The sequence below is a fragment of the Meles meles genome, chromosome 15, assembly GCF_922984935.1.
Source record: "Meles meles chromosome 15, mMelMel3.1 paternal haplotype, whole genome shotgun sequence".
NCBI classification, from domain to species: domain Eukaryota; kingdom Metazoa; phylum Chordata; class Mammalia; order Carnivora; family Mustelidae; genus Meles; species Meles meles.
The window spans coordinates 25,216,354-25,229,721 of record NC_060080.1 but is presented as its reverse complement, the minus strand read 5'-3'; positions in this window follow the sequence as shown (position 1 = coordinate 25,229,721).

Sequence of the window (13,368 nt, the reverse complement as noted above, 5' to 3'; positions counted from 1 at the left end):
AGAAGCTTGAGATATTAACAATTGTTAGATATTCTTGTTGAATAGACCCTTTAAGTATGATATAGTGTCCTTCTTCATCTCTTACTACAGTCTTTGGTTTAAAATATAATTTGTCTGATATTAGGATTACTACTCCACTTTCTTTTGAGGTCCATTAACATGGTAAATTGTTCTCCACCCTTCACTTTCTGTCTGGAGGTGTCTTTAGGTCTGAGATGAGTCTCTTGTAGTCAGTATATGGATAGGTCTTGCTTTTTTATCCAATTTGATATCCTGTGTCATTGGATTGGAACATTTAGCCCATTTACATTCAGAGTAACTTTTGAAAGATATGAATTTCGTGCCATTGTATTACCTATAAAGTTCCTGTTTCTGTAGATTGTCTCTTTTCCTTTCTGATCTGTTACTCCTGGGGTCTCTCTTTGCTTACAGGATCCCCCTTAATAATTCTTGTAGGGCTGGCTTGGTGGTCACATATTCTTTCAGTTTCTGTATGTCCTGGAAGCTCTCTATCTCTCCTTTCCATACTGAATAACACCCTTGCTAGATAAATTATTCTTGTCTGCATGTTTTCCTCATTTAGTACCCTGAATATATCATGGCAACCCTTTCTGGCCTGCCAGGTGTCTGTGGATAAGTCTGATGTTAGTCTGATGTTCTTACCTCTGTAGGTTAGGAACTTCTTGTGTAGAGCTACTTTCAGGATTTTCTCTGAAAATTTCAAGCTTCACTATTATATGTTGGTGTGTTGATCTATTTTTATTGATTTTTGGGAGGGGTCCTCTCTACCTCTTGGATATGAATGCCTGTTTCCTTCTCCAGATTGGGGAAGTTCTCAGCTACTATTTGTTCAAATATTCCTTCTGGCCCTCTCTCTCCTCAGGTACCTCAATAATTCTGATATTGTTTCGTTTTATAGCATCACTGATTTCTTGAAGCCTCTTCTCATGCATTATTAGTTTTCTCGCTTTTCCTCAACCTCCCTCCTTTCTATCAACCTGTCTTCTATGTCACTGACTCTCTCTCTCTCCTGCCTCATTTACCCTAACTGTTAGAGCATCTCAACTAGAACATTTTAAATTTTGGTCTGATTATATCTCATTTTTGTACTAAGAGATATTCTAGTGTCTTTTATGCTTTTTTTTAAGCCCAACTATTAACTTTGTAATTGTTATCCTGAATTCCATATCTGACATCATACTTATATTCATATGGATTAGATCTGTGGCAGAGAGCACTACCTCTGGTTCTTTCTTTTGTTGTGAATTCTTCCTTCTAGTCATTTTGCACCCAGAGAAGAATGGATGAATGAGTGAACAGAATCAAAATATCAATGACGACCCAAGCAAAATACACACTAGACAATTCTGGAGCAGTCAGAAATCAAAACTGAAAAGAAAAAAAGTGGGGGGTTAGGGGAGAGAATGTAATCTCATAGGATGGACAAAACAGGGTGATCCATTTGTCCCTGTGTTAGAAGATGCTAAATCCCCAAATTGCAAAGAAAACCAAATTTATATATAGACAAAAATAAAATTCAATAGAGTGATAGGAGGTCAAAAATGAAAAGTATATCTGTAAAATGTAGATCTAAAAAATGAAAGTTAAAAAACAACTTAAAAGTGAAGAATTTATAAAATAAGAAACTAGTTGGAAAAGGAAAAAAGAAAGAAAAAGACAATTTTAAACTGAAAGATAAATGAATCATGAGAAAAAAAACCCTTAAATTCTTTATACTCATTTCCCCTAGTGCTGGAGTTTTAGGGTCTTGTAGGATCCATAAATGTGCTGTGCACTTGTTCTTCCAGTTGGTCTTCTGGGGGAGGGGCTGGCTGCACTCCTTCTCAGGTATCTTTGCCTGGGCTGAGTTGCACTGCTCCTTGCCAGGGGACTGGGCTCTCTGTATGCTTATCCTCTGTGTGGCTTGTGTTCTCTGAAGGCTTTCCATGCCTCTTTAGAGGGTCAAAATGAAAATGGCCATTCCCCAATCTCTAGCTCCAGAACAAAATATCACCATCTCCCCCATAGTAAACCCTCTGGGATAGAAGGTCTTTACTTTTGTGGGCCAAACTCTGCAGATTCCTGCAGTGCATGCCCACAGTGATCCTCCTGGGGGAAGTCAGAGGGTCCTAGATTACTGCCCTTTGTAGGGTCCTGGTGCTAAGACTGGTGGCTGGATTGTGTGCACACCCACTCTGCCCTTCCCAGGGGAAGGGGAAGGGTTGCCCCATATTGTCCTTTACAGGGCCACCACACTGAGAGCTGTTGCCCAGTTGTGCATGCACCTGTTCTGCTCCTCCTGGGAGATGGCAGAGGGTCCCTGCTTTCCAGTCCGCTACTGTATTTCCAAGTGGAGATTGGTTACCTGATCTGGCCTGGCTCCTAGTTTATGGCAAACCTAGCTGAGAGACCCCTCCTGGGCTCACTGACCATAACCAGTTTCCCTGTTCTACTGCATGGTAACTCTACTGAGTAACTCTACTAACAGGCAGCCCTGTTAGTTCTGTGACTCCTGGGATCCTGAGACCACACTGACTCACCTAGAATTCTGCCTATTTCATCCCCTGAGCACCTTTTAGGCAGGGATGTCTCTCACTGGAGCAGATTTTTAAGGGTTCTGATTTTAGCCTCCTTGGCTCTATCACTTTCCAGTAGCTGGCTTATGGAGGCTCCCTCTACCCTCCATTTATCTTCTGATATCTACCCTCAGATTCACTTCTCCACAACTCCTACCTTGTAAGAAGTGGTTGCTTTTCTACTTGTAGAGTTCCAGATTTTTTTTTTTAATATCTCAGGTTGAATTCATGGGGGTTCAGAATGGTTTGATAGTCATCTAGCTAAATTCAAGGGACCAGATGAAAGAAGGTCCCCTACTCTTCTGCTATCTTGCCTCCCTGGATGTGTGGAAGTATATCAAACTTTTCCTTTTTAACAGTTGTTCCCTTTGCTTTTTCCCTTCCCACACACATTATTATTTTTCTGAACCATTCAAGAGAATGCTGTTTATATCATATGCTTTTTTCCTTAAATACTTCAGTGTGAGTTTCTTAAGAATAAGGATATTCTCTGTGTCACAGTACAATGATCCAAATAAGGAAATTTAACATTGATATAATCCACAATCCATATGCATTTTTGCCAGTTGTCCTGATAATGTCAATTATGGCTGTTTTTTCCCCAACCCAGGATCCAATTAGGATCACAGGTTGCATGTAGTTGTGATGCCATCTTAGTTTCCTTTAACTTGGACCTGCTCCTTAGCCTTTCTCTCTCTTTCATGACCTTGACATTTTTGAAGGGTACAGACCAGTTGTTTTGAAGGACATCTCTCAGTTGGGGTTTGTCTGATGTGTCCTTTCAGTCAGATGATGCATTTCTGATGAGAACACCACCAAAATGATGTTGTGTCCTTCCTGGTGCATTGTATTAGGAGGCACAGGATACTGATTTGTCCATTATCACAGATGTTTGATTTGATCACTGGCTTAAGGTGGTATCTGTCAAGTTTCTCTGTTGTGAAGTTGTTTATTTTTTTCTTTGTAACTAGTAAATAATTTGTGGGAAGATATTTTGAGAACATTTAAATATCTTGGTCCTCACCAAACATTCACCAGCATGTATAGCATCCATAGAAATAAGTGTTTTAAAGATTCAACAGGCATGCACACTTAACATTTGGGAAAAAAGGAGGGCAGGGACAGGTCTGCTATCTTTTTTTTTTTTAATGTAAATTCAATTAGCCAACTTATAGTACATCATCAGTTTAAGATATAGTTTTAATAATTTATCAGTTGCATATAACACCCAGTGTTCATCACATCATGTGCCCTTCTTAATGCCCATCACCCAGTTTCCCCATCCCTCCGCCCATCTTCCCTCCAGAACCCTCAGTTTGTTTCCCACAGTTAAGAGTCTCTCGTGATGGGGCGCCTGGGTGGCTCAGTGGGTTAAGCTGCTGCCTTCGGCTCAGGTCATGATCTCAGGGTCCTGGGATCGAGTCCCGCATCGGGCTCTCCGCTTGGCGGGGAGCCTGCTTCCCTCTCTCTCTCTCTCTCTGCCCGCCTCTCTGTCTACTTGTGATCTCTCTCTGTCAAATAAATAAATAAAATCTTTTAAAAAAAAAAAAAGTCTCTTGTGATTTATTTCCCTCTCTGCTAACTTCCTATTCTGTTTTCCCTTCCTTCTTCTGGTCCTCTGCCCTGTTTCTGATGTTTCACATATTAGTGAAACTATATGATAGTTGTCTTTCTCTGATTGACTTATTTCAGTCAGTGTAATACCCTCTAGTTCCATCCATGTGAATGTAAATGGTAAGTATTCACCATTTCTGATGGCTGAGTAATATTCCATATATATATATATATATATATATAATCTCACACATCTTCTTTACCCATTTATCTGTTGAAGGACATCTCAGCTCTTTCCACAGTTTGGTTATTGTAGACATAGCAGCTATGAACATTGGGGTCCATGTGCCTCTTTTTTTCACTACATCTGTATCTTTGGGGTAATTGCTGGATCATAAGGTTGCTCTATTTCTAATGTCTTGAGCAACTTCCATACCATTTTCCAGACTGGCTGTACCAACTTGCCTTCCCACCAACAGCATAAGAGGGTTTTCCTTTATCCACATCTTTGCCAATATTTGTTATTTCCTGCCTAATTATTTTTAGCCATTCTGACTAGTGTAAGGTAGTATCTCATTGTGGTTTTGATTTGTATTTCCTTGATGTCAAGTGATGTGGAGCATTTTTTCATTTGTCCGTTGGCCATTTGTATGTCTTCTTAGGAGAAATGTTTGCTTATGTCTTCTGCCCTTTTCTCAACTGGTTTATTTGTTTTTTGGGTGTTTAGTTTGATAAATTCTTTATAGATCTTGGATACTAGAAGAGGGATGTTACATCATAGTTAAAGAGTTAATTCAATAAGAAGATCTAACAATTATAAATATTTATGCTCTTAACTTGGGAGCAGTCAGTTATACCAACCAATTAAGAACTGAAGTAAAGAGACACATTGATAATAATACATGAATAATATGGGACTTCAACCCCCCCTCACAACAATGGACAGATCACATAAACAGAAGGTCAACAAGGAAACAAGGGCTTTGAATGATGCAATGAACCAGAAGGACTTCACAGATATGAACAGAGCATTCCATCCTAAAACAACAGAACACATTTTTTACAACTGCACACAGAACATTCTCTAGAATAGTTCACACACTGGGTCACAAGTCAGGTCTCACCCAATACCAAAAGACTGGGACTTTTCCCTGCATATTTTCTGATCACACTGCTTTGATATTTGAACTCAATTACAAGAGGAAATTTGAAGGAATATAAACACTTGGAGACAAACCATGAGAGTTTAATGTAAACACTTAAAGAGCATTCTACTGAAGAGTGAATGGGTCAACTAGGTAATTAAAGAAGAATTTTAAAACTTTACGGAAATGAGTGAGAATGAAAACACAACTGTTCAAAAACTTTGGGATACAGCAAAGGCAGTCCTAAGGGGGAAGTATATTGCAATACAAGTCTTTCTCAAAAAAAAAAAAAAATTGGGAAATCTCAAATATATAAGCTAACCTTACACTAAAGGATCTGGAGAAAGAAGAATATATAAAGCCTACATCAAGCAGAAGAAGAGAAATAATAAAGATTAGAGCAGAAATCAATGAAATAGAAACCAGAGGAGTAGAACAGATCAGCAAAACTAGAAGCTGGTTCTTTGAAAGAATTAATAAGATCAATAAACCCTAGCCAGACTCATCAAAAAGAAAAGAGAAAGGGCTCAGATTAATAAAATCGTGAATGAAAGAGAAACGATCAGGAAAAACACCAAGGAAATACAGCTCTGCCATCTTTTTAGCACTTGAGACTTTAAGAGTTTTTCTGGTCGGCTACACCCTAAAACCAAGAGGTCAGTGCTGACAAGTAGAGTTGAGATCCTCCCGGAGCAGAAGTTCTTTTCTCTCTAGCTGTATTTTTTTTAAAAGATTTTATTTATTTATTTGACAGACAGAAATCACAAGTAGGCAGAGGCAGACAGAGAGAGAGAAGGAAGCAGGCTCCCTGCCAAGCAGAGAGCCTGATGTGGGGCTTGATCCCAGGACCCTGGGATCATGACCTGAGCGGAAGGCAGAGGCTTTAACCCACTGAGCCACCCAGGTGCCCCTCTCTCTAGCTGTATTAATGCTGTTTGCCAATCAGGTGGAATGTTTACTGTGAAAATGTGAAGAATTGCAGGGAATAGGGAGGGGAGCTCAAATGAATCAATAAGAAAACTCAAAAATTACCACATGGAATTTTAACTCTATAGGCTACACCAAAAGAATAGACTTTCTCTTGTAATTCCCTTACTTGGTTTTTGGTATTGCACATCTTTTTGAAGCCAATCCTATGTGTTATCAGGGTGTAAATATTAGCACTATCTCTAACATCTTAACCTTGCCTTAGGGACAGAAGGGAGTAACCTTAATCAGTGGCCCTTAGAGTCCATGCTTGTTGGGAAAAAGTAACTGGGCTTCTAAGAGCAGTTTGGGAACTGTTGGCACAAAGATAAGACACAGAAGTACAGGCAGGCAAGGGGGAAATTGCAATGTGAACATAGATTACATCTGCCTAGGCAATCTACCAGCAAGAGGCTCACCCAGGACTTTGTGCTAATTTCTGCCCAACCCTGGTTATCTTTAGAAGAGTATGCAACATTTGAGCAAAGATCAACTCTTACTGAAAAAAGTAAGCTTGTTATTGATAATAAAGAGTAAACTCTGGCTCTTATGGAATGGACTACATTTAGTAAAACATTTCAATGCACAATTTTTTTACATGAAAGAGTAGCTCTTGGAGAATTTCCTGGATTGGGCATCAGTAAAAGAAGGCTAAACTATTTTGCACAAATGATGAAAGCAGCCACAGAAGAGACAAGGCAAGGACAGCCTCCATCCCCTCCATCCTCTGCCTTCTACCAAAGACACAAGGAAAAACCTCAGGAAAAGAGAGAAGGTGTGTTGGGGAAAGGACCTAGCAAGACCGACATGGCTGAGAAGAGACCCGTGAAAAGTTTTGCATCCAACCTTGGGGAATTTGTGGGAGCTCTTAGCTCCTTGCAATGTCCCAAGATCTTCACAAAACTCTCTTCACAATTGCTTGTATGGTGATGCTTGGGGAAAACAAGGGAATGGGACTGAACTCCAGGTTAGGGTGGCAGCAAGGTGGAGAAAAAAAAAATGCTATAGGAAGGAAGATGTCACAAAGGGCAAGATTTCTGTGAGAGGAGGAGCTGGATCAAGTGAGGACCAGGAAAAATCAAGCCTCTGAGGATTCCCAGCAACAGCAATGGAAGGAGAGTTCTGAGCGCTCTTCTAGGCAGGATCAAGCTCAATTCACTTTTACTTAAATCTCAAAACAGTTTATGCTGGGTGGATGGAGAGTGTGAGGCCTCTGGGATCAGGGCAGTCCAGAGCTGCAAATTTGGGCTTAAAGAAAAGGAGGGTAACAAGGACAAGACAGCTGATTAGATTTTCGTGTCCTGCACTTGGAACAGATGCCTCAACTTCTGAAATTCCTTTTGTGCTCTTGGAAAGTGCTAATTTAACTTTCCAGAAGCTGGAGAGGGAAGCTCGTCTCTCCCTCATATTTCTTAGACTCCTTCACTCCCTCACTGTGTTGTCTGACTGGCCAACATGGTTTCCTGCTATTTCCTAAAAGCAGCCCTGTGCTTTCTTTCCCCATGACAAGAGGTCATGCCAGTTCATGTTTCTCTGCCTTTAAAAAGCACATGCTCCTCCTCTTTGTTCTTTAAGGTCTTAAAAGAACTTTGATGGAGAGCAATAAAATTCCATCCCACTAAAGAAGCTAATTGCAGGGTTTTAAATACTTGGTGAAAGGCCCTTTCCCTTAAAAGGAGACTATCTTCTTCCAACTAGAAACAAAACAAAACAAAACAAAACAAAACCCAAATCCTCAAGGTGAACTCACACAGTTCACTACCTGGTGCCTACACAAGGCTTCTGAGAAATTTCCACCTGGGATTGAAGATATGGAGCAGGAGCCATTTCTTGTGGAAAAGGACAAAGTGGAGCAGGGGAGTATGGATACTGAGACAGCCATGCGTGCTCTCTGGAAGGTTCTATATGGCTACCAGAGGCTTCCCTCTGAAGAGTGGGACAGAGTTTCTGTGAGAAATTTTGTCAGTGGGCTAGCTAAAGCTTTTTAAGAGCCTTAGTAGAATCCTAAGACCTTGTTCATCAGGAAGAATTTTGTGGGTGAAAGGAAAGTTTTGGATTAAGTTTTTTCAACTTCATGAATAGAATTAGAGTAAGATGTATAGTAAATAAATCTTGGTGAGTCATGGCAGCATTATTCATGACAGCCAAAAGACTGCAGCCCAGTGTCCATTGACAGGGAATGTGGTATATGCATACAGTGGAATGTCGGTTGACCTTACAAAGGAGGGAGTCTGACACATGTCTCCGAGTTAGAGACAGTAGGGCTAGGTAGGGAGACATAGGGGGCTCCTTGATCAGACTCATAGAAACACTCCAGACCACCCGGCCCTAGGTGTCTGAGGGGCAAGTCTTACTTATGACTGTTTTCTGTGGTCAACAGAAAATAACTAGATGGTAAAAAGAAGTAAGCCATTAAAGATTTATCACTAGTCCTTAATCAATGGTGCCCCCAGTATAGAAGTCAAGAAGATTTAAATTCCCTGGTTAGCTTTCTCTAAAAGATCAATCCTAAAAGCCCTCAGTGGCAACCCTGTTGGGACCCCTCTCACAGAAAGCTTTTTCTGTATCCTTGCTTAATAAGCTCCTATTGCTTTGCTCACTCTCCTTCGTCCATGAGATTCATTCTTTGACTCTGTGAGACAAGAGCCTCACTCTCCAGCTTCACCCCAAAACAGATAAACCCTGAAGACATTATGCTAAGTAAAGTAAGCCAGTCACAAGCATACTACACGATCCTACTTATGTGACGTACCTAGAGTAGTCAAGTTCACAGAGACAGAAATGGCGCTTGCCAGGGCCGGGGGTTGGGGGTTACGGGGAACAGTTTTATGGGTCCAGAGTTTCAGTATTACCAGATGAAAAGAATTCTGTGGATAGATTGTGGAAATGGTTGCACAGCAACATGAATTTACTTAATGCCACTCAACTGTGCACCTGAAAATAGTGATGATGTTAAGTTTTATGGCATGCATTTTCCACAATAATAAGGAAATTCAGTGAGAAAGATATTGTGTTGTTTGCAAAAGTTTGTAGTTCTTTAAAGCATGGTTTTCGACATGTGTTCCACGAATGCACTTGTGAGAAAAAGATTCTGTTGTTCAAATCAGCTAGAAAACCCTCTATATGTAAAGAAGCATGTTAAGCACAGAAGAGCCTCTGATAAGGCCTGCATTGAAAATGATTAAGCTTTGTTTAATCGGCATTTCATATGTGTACTTGATCCTAAAACACCTTCTCCCAGAGACCCCTTAAACACCTGTTAGAACTGGTATTCTGCAAAATATCGGTCTAGAACACAATATTTAAGTCTTCCTCTGATCTGTATAGGAGTTGTGTCTAGAAAGCGATGGCTGGTTTTCTTCATGGACTTTGGAAGCTCAAATTTTTATGGATATAGCTAATGACCTTTATAATTCACCATTAGTGATTAATAGGTAATGCTTTGTTAGTTCAATAAAGAGACCATAAATTAAAAGCTCTCAGTGTGTAGAAAGGTCTTCTCTGACCTCCCTTCTCGAGAACTAGTTATTTGGATTTTGCTAATACTGGAGGCCCCCACTGCCACCCTGGCAGCAGCCCTCTAGTTTTCAGGCCTATCATTTGCAAATAAAAACCAGTCAGGGGGGACACCTGGGTGGCTCAGTGGGTTAAAGCCTCTGCCTTCAGCTCAGGGCATGATCCCAGGGTCCTGGGATCGAGCCCCAAATCGGGCTCTCTGCTCTGTGGGGAGCCTGCTTCCTCCTCTCTCTCTCTCTGCCTGCCTCTCTGCCTACTTGTGATCTCCGTCTGTCAAATAAATAAATAAAATCTGAAAAAAAAAAAAAAAAAAAAAAAAAAAAAAAAACCAGTCAGGTGGCAGCAACTGTCCCCACATTGGCTCTTTTATTTGCCAGAGGCTTACTTTTACCCTGACTGATGTAAGTGGTCTATTAGTCCTACTTGGGTGGCGAGCTGATGTAAGAACAGGTCTTGCTTTCTTAGTTTTTATTTCATGCTTGGACTTTCTTTTGCATCTCCATCCAGGAAAGTTGCAGAAAAACAAATTATCGTAGGTCCACAAATTGACATTTTGGGCAAATTATGTTCACCTTCTGGAATTTGTATTTCCCATCTCCAAATTAAAGAGCTTGGATTAGGTTGCAAAAGGTTGTTCTGGTTTAAAAAGTGCCCCCACTTTTTTTCAGATAAAAGGAGTAATTTTCTGTTTTTTTTTTTCTCAGCAAATCAACATTTCTGTCTTTACTTTATGAAGGTTTTGAAGTCTAGATGGTTCCTGTTTTATAAGCATCTGCAATTTGCATACAGTGTATTTCACAGAGAACACTTAACAGTTCTGTTGTTTTTCTGTTAAGTTTATTGTCAGGCTTTTGACAGATTGTTCTTAGAAAAGATGGAAGTTTTAAAACTTCAGCTATTTTGAAAGAGAATAGAACATTTAAAAATGAAACAAAGCAGAGTTTTAAAAACACCTATCAATAACAACATTTAAGGATAACCATTAAAAGAATTGAAATGGATATAAAACTTCTAAACCAGAAAAGAGAAAAGAGAAAGAAATGGAATAAGAAAACAAATGGGCCAGAAACTGAATATTAAAAAAAGAAGAAGAAAAATCATACAAAAGAAAGCACAAAGTAAAGTGGCAGGAACAAGCCCATCTTGACATAATTAGTAAAATGTTAATGACTTAAATATACTAGCTAAGATAGAATGATTTTCTTTTTTTCTTTTTAAAGAGTGTATTTATTTATTTGAGAGCATGCTCTCTCTCTTAAATAAATAAGGGGCAGAAGGAGAGGGAGGGAGAATCAGGTTTCCTGCTGGAGCTTGATCCCAGGACCCTGGGGTAGTGACCTGAGCCAATGGCACTTAACTGACTGAGACATCCAGGCGCCCACATTTAGAATGGTTTTGAAACAGTCACACAAAATTCAGCCATGTGCTTTTACAAAAGTTAGGCCACAAACTTAGAGTCACGTGAAAATTAAAAGTAAAAAGTTTAGAAAAAGATAAAGCCCACAAAAATCTTACACAAAACAAGGCTGAAGACAATATATTAATTTCAAAAAAACAGACCATGAAACAAAGAGCATCTTCCGGAGTACAGTGGTCTCTACATAGTATTTAAAAAGCTTAAATTACTAGAAAGATGCTTCAACACAGTTTCAAAAACATAAAACAAAAACTGATAAGTTCCCTGGAATTCTCAGGAGAAATGGGTGAATTCAGTATCAGAGTAAACTATTTCATTTATTTTTATTTATTTTTTTTAAAGATTTTTATTTATTTATTTGACAGAGAGATCACAAGTAGGCAGAGAGGCAGGCAGAGAGAGAGGAGGAAGCAGGCTCCCTGCTGAGCAGAGAGCCCGATGCGGGGCTCGATCCCAGGACCCTGAGATCATGACGTGAGCTGAAGGCAGAGGCTTAACCCACTGAGCCACCCAGGCGCCCCTAAACTATTTCATTTAAAAAATTTTTTTCAGTTACTGCAACGTGAAATAGACCAGTATCAGCGTCATGGTTGGAACTCACCAGGAAAACATGTCATTTCACTTACAAAATTTAGTGTTAGGCACTAGTCTAAATTTTGGGTGACAGTGGTGACACACAGGTGTGGTCCCCGATCTGCTGACTCAGCCCAGCTCCCAGGGGGCAGTCTGGAGAAGGGTGGCCAGGACGCCCCCTCACCATGGCATGGGTAGAGTTTGGAGGTGGAGTTCACATATTATGGACTTAGATCCGGTTTGGGTCTTAGGAGCTGTGTGTTTGGGGACAGTAGCTTAACCTCAATCTACTCATCTAGAAAATGGGTGCAATGCCCACTACAAGCTGAGGGCAGGATACACTTGATACCTGTAAACTTCCCGCCCCCACTTAAGGTGGCATAGAGATAACATTTTTCAGGTACTAGCAACTGCCTCAGAGCAAAGGCAGAGGAAAAACAAATGGTCAGCTGATAAAAATCGCAGTCAGGTAGGACATGAAACTCTACAATAGTTTGTAACTGTCTTAATGATTTACAAGGAAAACAGGATCTTAATATAGTCAGGCCTCCAGGAGCCTATAGACTGAATTTCCTGGAGCTCTAATGTCACCTTCATGAAGGTGAAACTCCATGTAACCAGTCTCAGATGAAGCTCTTTCTGCCCACAGGTCCTGTCCCTGTGCTATAATAAAAACACCTTTTTTTAAAAATGCCATAAAATGTCTCAAGAATTCTTTTTGGACTATTGGGTTCAACCAATGATCCTGCATCAAGGCAATATGTCTTACTTTGCCTCCTGGTCAAAATGATCACATTACCCAGGACATGTCTAGATATTCTAACAAGATATTTGCATAAAACTCACACTATGAAACTATTAACGCCTTTTTTTTTTAAGATTTTATTTATTTATTTGAGAGACAGAGATACACAAGTAGGCAGAGAGGCAGACAGAGAGAGAGGAAGGGAAGCAGGCTCCCCGCCGAGCAGAGAGCCCGATGCAGGGCTTGATCCCAGGACGCTGGGATCATGACCTGAGCTGAAGGTAGAGGCTTTAACCCACTAAGCCACCCAGGTGCCCCTAACTCCTTTAAAAAAAAAAAAAAATTCATCAGTGGCTGTCTATGAACTGACTCTTCATTTTAGGAGATCAGCACCAAATGTAGCCAGGATTTAAAACAGAGGTCCCGAGGCATTTCTACCTTCTGTCATTCATGTGATACCTCAATAAATACTTACTAAGTTCTTCTTAGACGCCATAAACTCTTCTATATCAGGCATGGTGGAGAATACAACTATGAATTAGTCGTGATTTCTACTTTGGAGGATCTTACTGTGGAGTGGGAGGACTCAGAGTGATATGAAAACTAACTTTCTTCCCTAAAAACAGGAGCGAGGCAGGGATTCCTGCTCTTGTCACCTGTGCTTAACATCGTTCTCGAGATAAGAATCCATGTAATACGGTGGAAGTTAAGAGAAGTGAAAGGCATAATATTGGAGATTAATAATTAAAATGCTTTATCCTCAGACAAATAAAAAATAGTAGAACCAGTAAATTTATCAAAGTCATAAGATACAAGGTCGTTGTACAAAAATCGATTGTATGTCTATAGATCGGCAATGAAGCATTGGAAAATGAA